A 19,446-nucleotide genomic window follows, 5' to 3' on the forward strand; every position below is an offset into this window, starting at 1 on the left:
GCCAGTGTCTTGGTTTGGGGAGACAGGTGTCTGCCAGGGAAAACTGGAATTTTCCTTGGAATGGGGAATGCAGACCTCCTCCCTCCAAATTATTATAATTTTGCAATTAAGGGCCTTCAGGCAAAAATTTGGGAATAGGAATAACAGTTCTTTACTAGGAATATTAAGAATACAAATGTAGTAGTACAAAACAAACAAACAAAATCCTAGAAACCCTGACAGAGTCAGAAACCTGACACCCTGTTGGTCAGGGTGTTGGAAGCTGTCCAAAATAAGTCCTCCTTGAGTGACAGATGTGGTTCTGTTGGAGTAGAGACGGTCCTGTAGAAAAGGGGCCAGTAATGGCAAGATGGGTCTGGTATTCCTCTGGGAATCCAGTGGAAAATAAGAGTACCTGGTGTTTCTATGTCTCCATTTTTATCTGGGTGGGAATGGTTTGGCTCCAGCCACTGGGTGGAGCATCTCACCATGGGATGATGTAATGTGTCATGTCATTGGTGAGCCTTGATGGCCCATTAACAGAAGATATCCCCACGGAGGGAGGATGGGTCATGGAAGAGACAAGGAGCATTGTTCCACCTGGTTTTATCAGCCGGTCCATCATCAGAAGACTCCCTCCCCCCTGGAGTTACAAGAGATAAAGAAAACACCTCCCCAGCCAGTTTCAACAGACGGAATAGAATAAACATTTTTTTTTTGGTTACATAACCCAAGACAGCCAGCAAACCCAGCACACCAAAATCTTGAAGCTACCCTTTAGTGGTGTAAGGTGGGCACTGCTGAACTGCGAAGCCCTGGCCCCGCTGCCCCCTAAGGGAGCCTTCCCCACTAAGCCTCCTGCACACTGGGCTGCCACACTCCACGTCCCCTCACTCCTTCTTGCTGTTTCACTGCACTTTACCTTCTCCTTGCCCCATTTCCCTACACTTAGTGCTGTGTTTCCCAGCAAGTCTTCACACCTCCTCTCCCAGCCATGAGGTTAGGCTATCATCCCTCCTCTAAGCTGCTTCTTTCCTCCCAGTTTAAACATTTTCTCCTTCTGGAGGGCATCCTCCCACCTTGATCAGCCATCCTCACCTTTGTCCTGGGATTGCTGCAGAAGATTTCTCCATCCATCCTCCAAGGAGCATCAGAGGCTCTGAAGAGGAGCAGGAATATTTTTTTCACAAGTTGGTATTTATGCGGCATTTTATTTGAGAATTTCAACACCCAAAAGGCAAAAGGCACTTGTCAGGTCCCCGAGGTGGGGAAGGCTGCAAACTGCTGTCTGTTCTGCACTTAGCACTCCACAGTTCACATGGGACTGTGCAGAACAGGAGCCAGCAAACCCAGCACACCAAAACCTTGAAGCCACCTTTTTGTGGTGCAAGAGGAACAACCTTTGCTGCAACACTGGATTCACACCAGCTCAAAATATTGGTTCAGATTTGGGCCTGGCCTCCGCTTACAAACCCATCCTGAAGCATGGAGGAGCCTTGTTGGTGTCTCCTCATTGATGGAGATTTGTCCTTGCAGGAAGGTTTACTGAGCCTGTGTACAAAGCCAAGCCCCAGTGGTAGGCAAAAAATGAAGAAAAAGTTCTCTGCAGGGGAGAAATTTAACAGCTGTGAGGATTGTTGCACTCCTGCTGCTTTAATCACTGCCAGAGCTGCCTTCCCTCCTCTGCCCAGCCTATAAAAGAGAAATCCTTATTACCTATTAAAGAGTCATTTTCTTATATAAACAGATTTCTTGGGATGCATATTGATAGTTTTATTTGCTCCTGGTGGAGAATATAGGATGTTTAAATGTCCAGAAAAGGTATTCTACCCACTTGCCTTTCTTGCAATAGTTAACAAATAGAAATTGGAATAATTACCAGTGCAGGCATCTCCAGTCCTTACCAAGAGGATTTTCAGACCTGGGAAAAGTTTTATGACCTATAAGATAAGAGATGGATGAATTTAACCACTGGCTGAATTTAAAAAGATAGTCACTTGCAAAATTCTCACAGAAAAAAAAATAAAACTTGTACTTTTATTTTTTTTTAAGTGATAATACATTATTTTGTTCACTTAATGCATCATTAACACACTGCTTCATCACCTGAAGATTCAAATGCACAAGAAGCAGCCATGCCTCATAACCATTGCAAACAAAAGTCAATGTTACTCTGAAAAAAAAAAAAAAAGGTCTTTTATTTTTATTGAATTATGAAATCACTTTCTTATTTTTTTTTCTTTAGAAATCATACCAGAAACACATTTATCTAACTTTGAAAGCCGATAGACTTACAGCTTGCACGAGGGAAAAATCTGTGTAAGGGTTGTTATTCTTTCTCAGAAGAAAATGGAAACAAATAATACAGTTTCAGACCAATTTACTGTTGATGGGAATATTGGAATTCCTTGTATCCCCTCCCATGAGTTACACAGCCTTCGAGCAAATTACATCGTGTTCAGCACAGTCTCAGATTGGGAATTACAAACAATACAGCAAAAGCCTCCAGCTATCAGGCATATAATGGTAAATATAATTTGCAGCAGATTACATGTTTCTAAAGTTGTATTATTGTTACCTAAAGAGTGATGCGTGGAAAATGTTTTTTTCCATTTTCCTTACTTTTATAGAGCCTGACAAAACACAAATAAATGTTTCACTGAGGAAAACACAAATCTGTAAAATGGTGACAAGTAATTATCTTCATCAGTGTCTCAGACATATAACACATTTGCTATTTTTGGTGTTTCCAGCTGTAAACAAAATGCCTCAGTATTTAAGCATGACATGTCAGCTGCATTCACTGACCAAGTATTTTCTGGGCAGCTCCCTCGAAGAATAATCTTTCCTTTTCTTTTCTATGGACTGCCAGGTTGGAATAGCATTCATATGTTTTGATAGACACTTTACAAAACAAAATCAATGTTTGCAGGAAGTAGATAGAGCCCAACTTGCAAGTGACTGAGAAGTCTTGTTCTATATTTGGTCTTCGACTTAGGGGCCAAAAACATAAGGAATAACTCTTTTTACAAGACAGTTTAAGCACTGATGATTGAGAACCTATTAATATATTTACTTCCACGACCAGGAATAAATTAACAAAAAAATAAGAAGGGACATTTTTGCCAGTAAAGAGTGCAACAGCGACAGAATTTTTAGCATCCAGAGGAAGTTACTATTTTCAGCCAGCAAATATTTCCCACTAGGTTCAGTGCATCTGTAAGTAATGAGGACCCAGGAAACAAGGCAGGGATTGCAGCCCAGAGCTAGCACTCTGCTTGCACCTGCTGTGATACTGGGAACGGACAGAAAGCATCTTCAATATCTTTTTGTTTTAGATGTGATTGACAAGTTTAATTTATTTGATGTACTTCTTAGTTATGGGAACAGCAATAATACAACAGAAGGATGGTGCAGAGTTGCCGTGGCAACAAAGCACTCAAAGTCAAGGCATGAAACATGAAGGGACTGGGTACAGAGAGAGAATTCTCCCCTGGCATGGGAGAAGGAGAAGTTTTATGACAAAAGGCAAATTGAAGCAATATAACACGCCACTCGCCCCTGGCACTGGTAATATCCAGAATATGTGAGTCTGAACGTCCTCTTTTACAGCTCCCAATTTGTGAACACTGATAGCAGCCAGCAAATCGTGGCAAACACAGGAGTTAACAGCCTAAATCTATATGATAAACCAGCACATCAGTGTCCACTCTAGTGTCTTGCTGCTTGAAACAATGAAATCCAGAGGAAAACAGATTTCCCCTTTTTCCTGCTGTCCCTCTTAGCACCCCATGCCCTTGCACAGGTGAAGGTGTGAGTCCACCCTATATTCTCCCCGAAGCTGTGATACAGAGTTCTCAATGCTCTTATTTCCAAAGTATGTAATATTCAGGACAGATGGATGCAACAGCTTCCATTTTCATTAGCTTCATAATCACTGGAAAGTGCCAGAAAAACATACTGTATTTTGAGCAAGAAAATTTTCATGGGCAATGTTTTTAGGCCCCACTGCAAGTATTTCCTTGTAGCAGGCACTTCCTTTGCTTCCATCACTGGGAAATCAAATGTTAACCAGAAATGCTAAGCTGTGCATACTAATGGCTGAGAAATAATTGAAATACAGTACAGTTACAACAGTATAAACTGCAAGGGACTCAGCCATCTGGAAATATTGAAATCCCTCCATGTTTCATTAGTTTGAGTATTTCTGTGGTGCTGCCTGGCTGCACAGAAGGGAGCCAAGCCTCCCCAGAGTGCACACCCCACCTGGGCTTCTCAAGGCAACCCAGACACAGAGGCACTGCGCAGAGGAAAAATGTTCCAGGGAAAGAAAAGGACTGACCTTTTCCAGCCACCAGAGCTGCTCTAGTGAGGCCATCACTGGAAAAGGATGAGAAGAAACGTTACAGGTGGCAGCCAGCTGATGTGGCCCTTTGTAGGCCAGATGGGAAGGGAAAAAGGTTTTAATTCAATACTTCTTCTGGAGTTCCATTGTGTCTCATTGCACCTGCAACTTGCAACTGAAAGCAGTTCCTTTTTTTTAACTGTTTATGTCTTCTCTGGAACTTTGGAATCTTTTATGTATGGCATAAAGGAAACAATCACAACTGTGACTTACAATGTAGTTACTTGTGCTGCAGAATTTGCTTCCATTATAAAACATCTGCCCTGCTTTTCAGCAGGAACATACCTTTGCTTCTGGAGTGCTTTATGTAGTTTATGCAACAGTAAAGTTTAAGAGATCTTCTGTTCACTTTGCACGTGGCTTTATGATGAGCAGTAATAATACCATTATATTTCCTCCATATATCTTTTTCCCAGGACTGAAACTGGATCAATACTGTAAACTTCAGCCTGCTGCATCTCTCAGTTTAATGATTTCAACAAGCTGCATTAATCAGTCCATGGTCATGTTGATAGCATCAGGCATCCTTGAAATGTTCCTTGATATTTAGCCACTCCCATGCTGGAGGGCTGTGGAGCTCATTCTATAGCAACCATGGCAAAAGTTGCTCCTCTGCCAGGAGTCCCCTGAGCACAATTCACAATAAATCAAATAACTCTATAGCATGTACACTATTAATTTCTTACACTCATGTCCATTCCAGGCCTCTGTAGCAGCTTTACACCATTGAGTTGGCTCTATTTGATCCTCTGTTATTCTGTTTTCATTAAAAGCACGGAGAGAAAACAATAGAAGCATAAATATTTGCAGTCAAGCTTTATTAAAAAGAGAACCTGTTAAAAATTAAACTTGACTTAATGGCAACTGATGGAAAGGCCTGATTGTATGAAGACTAAAATACTTGTTAACAAAACAGTTTCTCTTGTTTTGTTAACAAGACAGTTAACAAAAAATAAAGGTTCTTTCTAATTAGAGGTACATGTGCTTGTAATAAAGATGGTTTCTAATTACAGGCAAAACTACAAGGCAAAATCTGGTTATGTCAACACAACCACTCCCTACTTTTTCAGTGTTCTATAATATATTAGTATCTTTATGTACTGGATTTATTCTCTACAATGAAAACTAATGTAAAGATACCTCTTTTGTTTCAATTGGTGGTAACTAATTACTTTTCTTGGCAAATCTTTCCTTTGGAGTTTCAGTCAGATTTTAAGATAATTACACATCTCAAATAAAAACCATCTGTCAAAGCACAGAATTTTCAGAACTTGAGTGAGAACATACCTGTAAAAGGAGTTTTAAAGAAACATTTCATCCACTAGCTTTAGTGAACTTTCTTTGATTGCTAAGTTTAGTGAAAAATAAATGTCATTAAATATATTCTTCTCTCTAACTAAATTAAGTCTACTATTAAACTACATTTAAGTTAAATTTCCATTTCCATGCATACAGTCAAACACATTCCAAGTAAATAACATTAAGGAAAAAAAATGTTGCCTGATGCAAACACAAAAATGAAGGCTCTAAATAAAAGTACACAAAGCTACAGAACTCAGCATTCTCCTAAAGAACAGCACAGCTCCGAGTTGGAAACAGACTCTTAAAGATTCTGTGCATTGTGAAACAACCTTTACTTAGGGAGAAAAATAAAAAGATGAAGCATGAAGTTTAACCTAGAGCTCCAACAAACTTTTTAGAGGGAGTAGCACCTACACCCTGTGTTTGGGCCTGCAGAGCAAGACCTGAAGCCCCTGGCCCAGAGTGCCCCTGCAGCCACTCCAAGTGCAGAAAGCACCTTTTTCTTATTGCTGGGCAGGAAGACTGGGAAGGAATTATTTTCTCCTTTTGTTTGGCTGTGACTGAAATGCTTTCTGGAACCCACGACACTCCTGGCTGGGCTACATCTTCTCCTTGCTACAAAGCTTTGGCTGCAGACACACAGGCAGGGGGTGGTTCCTTTGAAAAGATAGGGCATTTTCCTGAAAGTAAAATAAAAGAGGGGTGAAGGGGAGACACATCCTGCGAGGCTGTGGAAAACCTGCCCTTACAGAATGCTTAAAACACAGCCAAGCTGGGACTGAGAACATTGCTTTCCCACTCTGGCTCCTGGGGAAGCACAACGGCTCCCAGGAAAGCAAGCTGAAGTTGAAAGATGACCCAGCTCCATCCTGCCAAGAGAAACCTGCAGCATGGTGTCCCTGTCTGCTGGACCCAGCCCTGCCAGTGCAGCTCCTCCAGCTGCCAAAACAAGGGATGAGCACAGAGTCCAGCTGCTGGGTAAGGGAGGGATCTGGCCGCAATCCCACCACCTCGGCTCCTGAGAGAGTCGTGACTGGCACTGGAGCACCTGCAAGACCTTTTGCCCTCCAGCTCTTGCTTAGCTTGGAAATTAAAAAGAAGCCACTGATGGCAATTTATGTGCACCAGGATGGCTGCGAGAGGAACTTGGGAGCGCTGAACTACAAGTGATAATTCTGTGACAGCTTAAGGGAACGTGACCTCAAAAACTGAAAAGCAAGATTGGGTAAAAGGACAAGAGGACAAAGTCCTTCTCCCCACTCTTCTCATGAAGTCTTTCTTTATAAGCTTTTCAATAAAGTCTCTGACTGGGGATGGGAATTTAAAAGTGCCTAAGACACCGTGGCAATTTCTGCAAGAGGACATGTGCATTAAAACCAAATCGCTGTGCATGAGTTTAATTCAAAATCTGCCCAAAAGCCTAACATGCTTCTCATTTCCACACCAGATTGAATGCCACTTTAATGGCAATTACAGGCACTCAGATGGACTAGAGACTAAATTTTATAGACTGGATGTCTCTTTTCTTTGTACCAGTAAGCAGAAAATCCATTTTTCATAGAGGCCCTTTCTGTGGAATGTCTATATCAAGGGCTAAGTACATATTTCCAGTTGGCTCGTGCTCCAAAACCACCATTATCTTAGGAAGGGGATTTCCCTTCTTATCTTCAATTACAATTTGAAAAGTTTTCTTGTCTGTTTTCTTATCTTTTCAGCTTTAAATCAATTTTAGCAGCTTGATAGAAATGTGGATACTTGGTGCAAAGATGAAGGCATTGGCAAAAGGCTGACAAAACATGCTGGAGCCAGCTAAATACCTGAAGAGAGGGAGGAAAAGGAAGGAGGCCAAAAGCAGAAAGGAAAAAGAGTAGATGTGCACATACACTGCACACACAGCTCAGGTAGAGATAGAAAACATGCTATATGTAATAAGCCCTGTGCTGTTTCGTGATAAATGGAAATATGGTAAGTGGTATTCAATGGCACAAATCCCTTTTCCAGGAGCAGTGCTAATCCTTAAAGTCTCGGGCAGCTGAGACTCCATACATCCCTATTAAACTACAAGAGCAGAGTCAAACTGAGTCTTTTAACTTTGTATGAATAACCTAATTTATATTGCTGATTCTCTCCTTCACTGACTCATATTCCCACACATTACTTGTTGTGCTTAAACCTTATGATTCTCAGATGGCAAATTAAGGGTGAGAAGATTCCTCACATTTGACTGCAATTCATCCCACTTTCCTGCTCAGTTCATAAAAGCGAGAGGGAAAAAGACATTTCACCTACCACCTTTTATTTCTTTTAAAATGACAAATGAAACAGACTTAATTGCATTTTGGAATACCATACAGAAGAGCTTGCTTTTGCCACCAGCACCTTCACGAGATGGAAAGTATCAACAGTAAACCCACTCTTATCTGAGTTTTGGCATTACCCACCTGACACCACTAGTCAGCAGTCAATTTGAGTGAAATAAACGTTATTTTTCCACAATCTTTAGATAGAAAAAATACCGAAAGGCAAAAATTCTTCTCTGTGGGGGTTCTTGCAGCAAGCAGACAGTCTGCATTTTACTCAGTTCAAAAGAGGTTTCACCCCCCTGCTCCCCTCTGCCTTTATTTCCAACTTTCCTCACGTAGCTGCTCCCTTACCTGCCGTGATTGCAATTGGTGCCATAAACCAGCCCAGCAAAGAACTTACACAGCGGAATTTATCGCCAGCAGCAACAACAGGAGAGACTTACCAACACCACCAGTGAAACTAATCACATTAACCCCAATAATTACAGCTGACAATGAGCACAGCTGTGAGCCAAATTGATCTCACAAGGGTGCCCACAATGGCATTGTCCCAGCTGGTATCTCGCAGAGCTCGGGAAGCAGGGGGGACAATAAGTGGGAAGTCACTTTGCATCCAAGTTGGCGTGACAAGGATAAAATACTGTCTCCTGAGGAATGTTTGCGTAAACTGAAGGGAAAGCAAATCCTCAGCAAAAGCCCTGAGATCTCCAGATCCCGTCTGTTGAAGGAAGGGCCTGCCCAGCCTGGCTGCATGGCGTCAATAAACAGCATCAAGCTCTTTTTCTGTATCTCTGGTGAGAATCTTGTTCAAAAATGCTGTGTGTGACACAGAGGCCTCCATTTCATCACTTTCCACAGAAGCTGAAAGATAAGCCGAAAGATATGTCTGAAGATGTGCTATCTACAGCCTGGACACAACTGAGCAGAGCACATTTCCACAGCAGTGGAGATATTGATTTGTGAATCTTTGTGTCTTGCAGAACTGACTTTCCACAGGCTAAAGCCCCTCAGAAAGAAAGAAGAGCATGGCACAATGTGGAACGAGAGGGTGGATCTGCACTAGCATTTCATTTGGGTGAAGAATAGGCACTTGAAACAAACCTCCTGATGGCCTCTGCTCTCAGTGCTCCCATCTGCTCTGGCGAGCTCCAGGTCTGAAGCCCTCGGTGTAAACAGAGCAATGACACATTTTCCAAACCTCCCATACTAAGGGTTGTGGTTTGCTGTTTGCTGCTATTGCTCTTCGCAACTTTTCATTTAAGTAAGCTCAGAAACACTAAAAATCACCTGTGAAGGAGCTGTGTAACATATTCAATTGAACAAAAGGTCCTGTTCAGGTCAGTATTGCAATGAATTTTATTTTATTTTATTACAGACCTTCTTTACAAGGCACCAAAAGTGCACTGGTGGGTAGAAAACCAAACAACGAAGGAACAGATTCTGCAGAAGTAATTCGTTTATTATCTTGGAACAGCAGGTCAAAATAACATTTTTAGCAGATTAAAATGTATATCCTTGTTATACATTTAAAATTCTCCTTTATCAAGGCAAGTGGCTATTTCAGCTGAAATTTTGCAGCACACTTATCAATAAACCATAATTCAGAGTTCCTAAACAGACCATTCCAAGGATGACCATTTTCAATGTTTAAATAATCCCTACAGGAGATGGATTTAAAGGGGACAGATTTTTTGTCTTTAGGAAGAGAAGGGTGGTAAGAAAAGAGACCAAAAAAATGCAGTCAGGATAACAGCAGATTATCAATAGGAAGGTCTGGAGGCAGAGGGGACAGCTCAGGAACTGACAGAAAGATGAGATAAAGCATTAGACATTTTGAACAAGGACAGAAGGATGCAAACATGCTTTTGCAGGGCAAGAAAGGTCTATTTTTACCCTGCTTTTTCCACGCTGGAAGATTCCATGATGGAAAAGAAAATAACGCTGTAACAGAAAACGATCATGACCTCCACAAGGAACTTGACCTCTGCTAGAGAATGTGCCAGTGTGATGAGGGAAATGAAGAATCTTAATGAGGTAAGGGGAAAGCCAGTCATCCTGATGCACTGGGCTCCCCCCAGGAGATCAGCTGGAAAACAGCACTCACTGCATTTTGCAACTTTATTTGAATTCATCCTGGTTTGTCTTTGAAACAAAAAGCAGGACAGACAGAGACACAATCTAACTGTGAAATTCTTCCCCCTTCCGCCACCTCACATTTCCCCCTGAAGACATAAAAGTGTGCACGCAAATCCTGGCAGCTGTAGGACAGTTCTGGGGCAGAGGGGTCTGAGGAGGCTGTGCAGAAGGCAGGGGACAGGGAGTTGGCCACCAGCTGTGGCTTGCAGGATGACAGGGTGACAGGCAGCTCAGAACAGCACTTTGTCAGTCCAAGACACAGATGTGTCCCTCAGATCCATTTCTGTGCTGCAGAAAACTCCTGCTAACCTGGTGCCTGCATTTCCTAATGCCTGGGGCATTGGGTCAGACTGTGCTGGAACAGGATCTTCCTTTCTCACTCAAATCATGCCATGCAGAGCCAAATGCAAAAATGATGCCTGTGGCGCTGAATTAAAGACGCCTTTTCCTTTTCCATGGCTTAGCTAGTTCTTCTCCATCCTGCTGTGGGGAGCTGTCCCTCAGCGTTCACACAATTCCCCAAATCCTCCCTTTACCTCAGCTGGGAGTTGCAGGGTCCCAGTCCAGCCATGCAGCACACAAGCATTTAAATGTTATAGCTGACCATGTGCCACTTCTCCAACCTGTCCTCTAGCCGTCTTTAGTTTATTATTATCAACATGGCATTGGAAGTTACATGGCACAGATATAAACCCCTCAACCTCAGAAAAATAACCAAAACAATTGCCACGTGGACAGATTATCCCACACAAGGCCTGAAGGTGAATATAGACACGTTATTGTCAACATTCTTTTCCCCTTTTATCCATTGCTTCCTTTTGCTACATCTCTTTCACAGGCAGGGAAGCAAATTTAAAAATAAAGCCCTTTTTTGCTTGGAATAAGTTCCTCACTGATAGCCCCTTTTAATCTTCTTTTGTTCCCACTCAGCTGCTCATCTAACATAACCTGGATTTGATAAAAGAAAGCTGAAAATGGAGGAAAAAGCTTTGTTTTCCTGAAAAAGCATCTTTCATAGAAAAGCTACAGAAATTATTAGATTTCGGGTGCTCTATCCATTTGAAAGTTGGAGATGATTGTTCTGAACAATGCCTGCTTTTTAGGCTCTGGAACTTGCAGGGTTATGGGGGTTTTAAGTTTTGTTTGGTTGTTTTGTTTTGGTTTTTTTTCCAATGGGATGGGAATTTTCATGTAATTTCCAATTTGATCAGGGGAAGAATACTAGCCCATCACTTTGCCTTCCCACACCCCACTTTCTACCTTATGCATTTCTTTTTTAGGCCTCTGTGTCACCATTTTCACAAATGGAGTCTTTTTATAGGATCACAGAATATTTAGGTTGGAAAAGACCTTCACAATGATCAAGTCCAACCATTTTTGTCTCTCATTTGTCTGTACAGATAATAAACAGATAATTTTAAAACACCCAAATCATATTGTGTTCACTGCAGTGCAGGGGTGACAAATCAGCACAGGACATCTCTGCTCACAGAATTATTCCACCCCCAGCTCTGAAGCTCAGGAGGTCCAGTGAGCTCCATCAGGCACTGCTGATTCTCCCACACCATAACATTCTGTAGGACAGGAGGGAGAAGCAGAGTTCTGCTGCATTTCTTTATTGTTTTTTTCCCCTCTTTTTTGCACACAGGATCTTCTCTGGAGTGCAGAAAACAGTGCACGAACTTAACTTCATCTTTGCAATAGAGCAAAGATATATTTATACAGTACAAGAATGGCATATGCAGAAGTGCTGCAGCCAGGCATGAACTGGAGTGGTCTTGATTCCCTTCCAAATATCACAGAGATCAAAACAAGCCCAGCACCTCAGCAGGAGAGAACACTTGATCCTGCTTAGCCACCCCCTTCTTCATCAGTGGCACAAGGAGCCATTCAGCCTTTTCATTTGCCATTTCAGCTTCCTTCTGAACCTCCAGCAGATTCAGTGGTGTGCTCTGGTGATAGCTGTTTTCACTTCAAGACATGACAGTTGCTGGAACCAAATGCCCTTGTACAAAGCACGGTGCTAATTTGAAAACTCAGTGTATTTGTTACTCAAACAGCACATTCACCTCATTCAGAGCCTCATGTCCTGACAATCCAGACAGGTGAGTAATTCAGACAAAATGATACAAGGAATGGCTCTAGTGGTGGTCAATACTAACACGTTACTGTCTGAAAATGTTATTTTTTTGGCAATTTAGCCTCCACCTGGACTTGGAACCCTGTGGTGCGTACTGAACACTCCCCTGCTTGCTGGAACCAGGGTGGGCTCAGCAGCAGTAATAGAGACACAGTTAATAAGGACAGCAGATCCCACCTTTTTGAGCCAATCAAGCAGATAAAATACACTCTGGGATCCAATGTGGCTTTAATGAATGAGCCACTTGGAGCATAAACTCCCAACTTGGTTTTTATGACTAATGGACACAAAAGGTTTGGTGAGATGACCCCTGCATGTGCTATCATGGGGATTTTGGTTTTCAAGGTTTTTACAGCATCCTGTTTGCCCAGCAGTGCTAGTGTTCTCTACTTTTGAAAATCAATGACTTTGCCTCTTCTTTGTGTGCCAAAAGCTGCTTCTGTACATGTTCATGAAGAATACCAAATATTAAAAGTCCAATTGTCATAATGTACCACCAAATCCATTTTCTCTAACTTCAGGTGCCAAAAAGCTTCAGCCAGACGCCTTTTATCCTTGTTGAAAAACTAAGAGGCATAGACAGTGAGGCTTGTGAGGCTTCAGTGGGATGAATCCAGAGCTTTGAGATAAACTTAAGATGGCCCAAAAAATAAGGAAAAATAACTTCCATACCTCCCGGATTCTCACAGTTTGATGCCAGCATGACCCTCCAGGACAAATAACAGGCAGTTGCCACCCAAACTAACCCAGTCCCATGGTACAAAGACAAAATGCCCTACAATAGATTGGCAGAAACAGGTCACAGCCCCCTTAGGAATCAGAGATTGATTCAGAAGTTCTGAACAGATACAGAAATTCCTTGGGAGCTCAGGGCCAGGCAAACTTCTCACCAACAGAAGGAAGGAAATTCTCTTCTGTACAGGCTACTCCTCTCTCGGAGTCCTAGCATGGTCTGACTAGTGTGCTCTAATGAAAACCATTTCTCCCAAATTTTGCTGTTCTCAGCTCCGTAGAGTCACAAACAGCTCTTGGAAACACTGGAAGAGCTCTCCACTGAATAAACAGAATTGTCAAGCAAGTTCCAATGGCAGAACCAGAAGCCCCACCCCCCATTTATCTGTACCTGCCATCACGTTAAATCTGACGATAATTGAGTTGAACAGATGTGTAAATGAGGGTAGAATCTGACCTGCCACATCTCTATTATTAGGGATGCCAAAAAACTCAGCTTGACTTTCAGACTCTGACTGCAACCAGCGTTTCTGCCCATTAAAGAATGAAAGAAAGTCTTTCTCCTTTTAGGCTGTCTACATTTTGAATTGGAATAAATAGGGAAAAAAACCCCATAGTCCCTAAATTCTCATTTTATGACACCAAATACAACTACACATACAGCAAATCTGGGAAGAGGGGAGAAATATCAGCTAAGCCTGGGCATATAATGTGAACAAACACTGTTAAGAAAAAGATTTTCAGCAGAAGCCCTTATTCAAAGATGTCATTAGCCCACTAAAAAGCAGGAGTGGATATCTTGCACATCCTGGTTTTATTCACAATTAATGATGTTTCCTTATCTGGACAGAAAATGTTTAAATCACATTTTCACTGCTAGGAAAAAAAAAAAAAAAAAAAAAAAAGCACTACCCTTCTCAGAAACGGCAATTTAAACAATGCCTGGCGTTTCAGAAATGCTGCTTTATCACACGATGGATATGCTTTCAAATTGCCTGTTCTGCTCGACACTTGTGAATCAATTTGTGATAACCAGGCAGGGAGGACCTGAGGGCACGCCTGCTCTGCCTGCTCCTGGCTCCAGCAGGATGCTGTGTGCGTGCTCCCCATCCAGCATGGCAGGACTGCTGCCTCTGGGAGCCACAGCTACCCCACATCTCATTTTCTCCCACTCAGCAGCCAAAACAGGCATGGCTCCCCTTTACACAGAAGACAGGGCACGCAGGCCCAACACTCTCTCCACTGAAAAAGCCAAAATATGTTCCTAGTGTTGAAAAATGGGGTGCATTTTGTCCCCACCTGCACTGCCCCTCAGTATCTCTCATCCGTGGCACCCTCCTGGCTGTGCTCCGAAGCCAACCCAGCAAATCCCATCACTCAGGAGTCCCTCCCAGGGCTCCAGCTGCATGGAATGATGCCAGCCAGCCCCCACGAGTCTGGTGCAATGGCCATTAACGTCAGTCACAGCTATTTGCATAATTGAGGCTGCACCAGGGACTGAAATCCCAAAGGCAGCGTGATCTGTGTCTCCCATCCAGACACTGAAAATTACACCATCCTGTTCTAATTCCTTGGAATTACATCTCCCATGGGATTTAGAGCTATCAATTAAAAAAGGAATAAAGTGGTTGGCAAATAACTGCAGACCACAAAATTTGAAAAACATCTGAGAAAGGAAAATTTGCAAATGTTAAACCCAAGTCAGTTGCTGGGATTCTCTAAGTTCAGTTTTTTGACAGGAAAATCAAAGCCATTAACCACAGAGGAAAGGTCTCCAGTACAGAAGTCTTTAATCTGGTTGAATGGCTGGTTTTTTATCGGAGAAGCTCCCACATAAAATATTTCTCTGTGATTAATAAGTAATTATCATGCATTGTTACCAATAAGAATGTCTTATGATGCAGGGCATAAATGTATTAAGATCACAGACAACAGACTGAGTCGTGAAGTCCTTTACAATGACACTGCATGAATTATTGTTCCAAGTTTCCTTCAAAGAAGTTGGCCATTCCTAAAATTTTGTTTCTTTTTCTTCCTTTAGATGTCTTAATTGGAGAAAAGTGGCAGAACAGAAACCATCCAAAGACTAAAAATCAAATTCAGAGGAATTCATCCACTTGTTGTTTTGTTCTAACACTCTGTGTAACTACAGTGCCAGGGACATGTGAGCTGGAATAGAGGTAATAAATTATCTACTACACTGTCCAGTTCCTTAATTGTCAAGAAACAGTTGTATTGAGATATACTTCCCTTACCTGTTGGTTTGGGGGTCTTTTCACAATGCTTCTTCTCATACTGCACTTTTTATGAAATAAACATCTTCTTGCAGATCTTCTAACATGGTTTTTTTAGTGCTGAAGAGGAACTCAGGAGTTGTGGTTGACATTTCACCTCCTGCAGCCCAGAAACTTAATTCTATTGGAAAAGTGCTTACTCCTATCTTTTCACTTTTAAATAACAACTATTTAAATTATTAACAGTATTTTTCTCTGTTATTTACATGTAACAATTTTTTATTCTCTGGTGCTTGAATATGACTACTTTTATTCTTGAGACTGGCAGAATCCTAAATGTGTGGATTCACTCAGTAAAAAAATCTTGCCTTTTGGATCCCCGCAGCTTCAAAAATTCCAGCACTGAATAACAAATTATCGTTTTAACAGACACTCTGAGTGGTTTATCCCAGACCTAGTCATTACTGCAGCCACAGTCCTGAAGTAGGACCAGAAAATCAATTCTTCAGTCATCTGTAAAGGGAATTAAAAACACTGTCCTTGAGCTGTGATACACACGAATTTGCTTATCTTCCTGAGTTTTAGTGGCTAGAATTTCCTCGTGCTTTGTTTTCTTTCAATAATTGATGTATTCCTTAGCACATGGAAAATATCAGGGCCTGTGATCAAGTCAAATCATGTCACACTCAATAAAATATGACTCAGAATTCTCGCCAGTTCCTGAAATATCTTTAATCTTTCATTTGTAATTTAAGATTGATATCCAAAAGAGAAGCTATTTAAAAGGAATGCCACTAAGAAAATATCAGCCCTCTGAAGACAGAGATTGATTAATGCTACATATAACTTTTAAAGTAAATCTTCAAAAATTAGACATGTAAGTAATATACAGAAATTTTGGGCTCTGAAAAAGGAGAAAAGTAAAAAAAGCAAAGCAGAGATAAAGAGGCTTTGACGTAGTGCAGACATCTGCCTGTGCAACAGCAGTATATTACCTTTAAATAATACATAGACATTGTGTAAATGCACTCTAGTTATCAGCATTTTAGAGACTATGGTTGAAACCAGTTCTCATTAAGTGTTACCACAGTATTTTACAGAATTCCTTTAATGGGTGTTTAAATGTGGGCATGCAGTGGGTTTTGTCACACACAGATAGATAAAATCAACTACAGAAAAATACTGTTGTTTTTATTAAGTTGTAAGTAATAAATTTAAAGCAAGAATAACAATATGTTCTTTCTTAACTTCCCTCAAAAGCTGCTGTGACCACTTCTAGCTCAGTTATATAAATACAATTACCTTCTTTTTTGAAGGCAGACATATGAAAATAAATCTATCAGACTTTAAAATCTAACAAATCATACCACACTTACTGACAGGGTATGGTGGTTCACTATTTTGTTTCTTGCTGTTTGTTTCTTTCCTTGGCACCAGAGTTAATCCTTTTATTCATTTTGAGGACACTCTTTAGCAGTCCAAGTCCCAGCTCACTGTAGGTAGCGCTCCACTAATGATTGGAAATACTTCTACTTAAAACAAAGCAAGGATGGACTAAGTGAAATCACACAGAGCCATCCTCTCTAAACTTCTCCATCCTGTCAATCTGGGATAGAAATCACACCAAATATAGACCCTTTCATGGGAAATTTGCTCCTTTCTGCTTACCAGAGGCACTGCTTCCAGAAGACCTTTTCATCCAGTATTTCAATAGTTCTTCTAAAACATGCATGTAAACCTTGAGCTGAGGGAGTTAAAAAAGCAAAGCAACTCAGATCACGAAAAAAAGCATCCTTTGGTTTGTCCCAGGTCACATAGGCTGGGCTGTGGCATCTCCATGTTAGTATAGACACACCTCTGTGTGCTCTGCTTGGGCCTGGGGGGAACAGTTAAGCACATCACACACACTTATTTTGAAGCTCTTAGCTGGGGTCACCAGTGGGCAGAGGGTTCAAAAACGAAGAAGGAAGAGGGGAAAAAAGATGATGTGTAAACAATTAATGCATCTGTGGCAAAGTCTCAAGTAACTGGGCTGATTTGCCTTCTGCTACTTAATTAGAATGCTTTGTTCAGTACACACTGTGACCCCAGAAAGAAATGCCTCCCAAGCAAATGGAAAAGAGAATAATAAATCTTGATTATCTTTTTTTCCTTCAGTCATAAAAACCTCTCTCTACACCCAATATATACATTTGTAGGGAGAGAGAGAAGGCAAAAATGAAAGCTGCAGGAGGAAAAGAGCAGCAGCCATCATGTTCATTTTTTATCTCCCTGAGAAATTAGCTTTGAAGGGCTATAGAGCTGATGACAGCCTGCAAAGAGTTTGAAGAAGAATTCAGACACAGCAATTTTTAGATATATCTCACAATTTTGACATTGTGCAGATCAGTTAACTGTACTTCCATGTCTGAGAAAAAAAGCAGCAAAGTGTAAACTAGTTCATGGAAAAGTTTGAATGGACATCCATGAAAAAACAAATGTGGTGATATACATCTATTTTCTCATGGCAACAGTTTTGTAAAAATCATAATGCATTTCAACACTAAAGATAAATCTACCTTGTATATCTTGCCTTTTTTTTTTTTTTTTCCTGCATTTGACTCAAGTGGGAGGCAGCTGTAACAACTGAGTTTTTTCTTACAAGTCATAAATGCAATAGCAAGAGGTTTGGGCTTCTCAGCATCAGTATCCTTGTGCTTTTCAAAATGGCCACACTGTAAAAGATGGTGCTCACCCAGCAAGGGAGAAAAAATGTTGCTGTATTAAGGCAGAATAGTTCACAAAAGCAGTGAGAGACCCAAAGTGATACACAGCTTGTGTTTATAAAAATTCATAAGCATTTTGAGTGCACTCCTAAAGGAATCATGTAGATGCTGCGACAAATTATTATATAATATAATTAAACACAAAAACCTGGAATAGCAAAATAGCATTAAGGGACAAATTTTCATTGCTGTAGCAGTGGCAGACTGCAAGCAAAGATCCCATTAGAGGTAATGGGAGCTGAAGTTATAATCCACTGTGCAGTGTCAAAAATAATATCCCTGTGGCTTTGGCTTAAACTGGCAGAGTTAAGGCAGCAACCTGATTTCTAAATCTCCCCATTGTGTGCAGACAGGAGCCTTCACAATGTCTGTCTTTCCCTTCTTCCCCTCAAACATATTTAAAAAAAAAAATCACATTTGAGCACAAAGGAGGGAGGGAAGATCAGGCCTGTTATATATGATTGTGCATTTCCTTTGCTTTTGTTGGTATAATCAAGTTTTACTTCATTTTAGCATGGCTAACACTTAAAGCAAAGTGCTACCACTGAGAGTTCTGATGCTTCTCACTCTACAACCCTGGATAAATCACCTTTGGACTGGTGTAGACAGGCTTTCAGCAAGCTGAAGGAAGCTGTCCCATCCCCTCTCTAAAATCACCCTTCCCCTCTTGCAGACACAAACTGCACCAGCCTGTGGCCATGCACACCACGGGCATCCCCCAGTGCTATGGCTGGTAGCTGCATTTCTCACATTAAATTTGTCCTGTGGGGCTGCTTTGTACCCCTCAAGTTCCTGTTACCTGCTGTCACAGGTTCTGCTGTCACCTGAGCTCTCAGAGTTCTGTCAGCTTTAAACAGACTGGATGCCCAAACACAAATGCTGCAGCCCAGCTCCAATCCAAACCTGTGAGCATGGGCTGTCTCCCATCCTTCAATTAGACCTGCCAGCTCCGAAATGCTGGAATAAAAACACTGCCCATGAGGAATGTGGACAAATGTGCAGAGGGTTTTTATCAGTGTGCATAATTTCTGAGGGTTTGGAGTAGCACGTTTGTGTGACTGCTGGAAAAGAGCCTTGCCCAGGCTGGGAGAGGAGCTGGGCTTTCACACCCACAGCTCATCAGCAGAGTGGACAAACTTGCAGGTGACACCAAAGAGGGAGTTTGAAGGCAAGGCAAGCATTCAGGGGAAGCTCAACAAGCTGGAGGTAAAACCATCAGAAACCTCATGAAGTCCAAAAAAAGCAGATGTAAAGCCCAGAATGTGGGCTGGACCCACCCCGTGAATCCCTCCAGGGAAGGGACTGACTGGCTGGGCAGCAGCTCTACAGAAAATAACCCCAGGGTCCTGATGGATGAGTATTGGCCCCTCACTTGAACCCCTAGCCTGAATTTCTGTATCGTTCTCCCTTCACACAAGCTCACAGCAAAGCTCTCTTACACCTAGAATGC

At 41.6% G+C, this 19,446-nt stretch overlaps 1 long non-coding RNA gene across 1 annotated transcript; it reads right to left on the reverse strand.

Annotated features, from left to right (window-relative positions):
- Window positions 1–1,562: 1,562 nt before the first annotated feature.
- Window positions 1,563–8,400, reverse strand: LOC136363143 (uncharacterized). The gene is made up of 3 exons (XR_010743903.1): window positions 8,341–8,400; window positions 1,859–1,919; window positions 1,563–1,582 (listed from the first exon to the last, which is right to left on the reverse strand). It is a non-coding gene; the product is annotated as an uncharacterized lncRNA (long non-coding RNA).
- Window positions 8,401–19,446: the final 11,046 nt, after the last annotated feature.

Source organism: Sylvia atricapilla, chromosome 6, assembly GCF_009819655.1.
Source record: "Sylvia atricapilla isolate bSylAtr1 chromosome 6, bSylAtr1.pri, whole genome shotgun sequence".
Classification (NCBI taxonomy): domain Eukaryota; kingdom Metazoa; phylum Chordata; class Aves; order Passeriformes; family Sylviidae; genus Sylvia; species Sylvia atricapilla.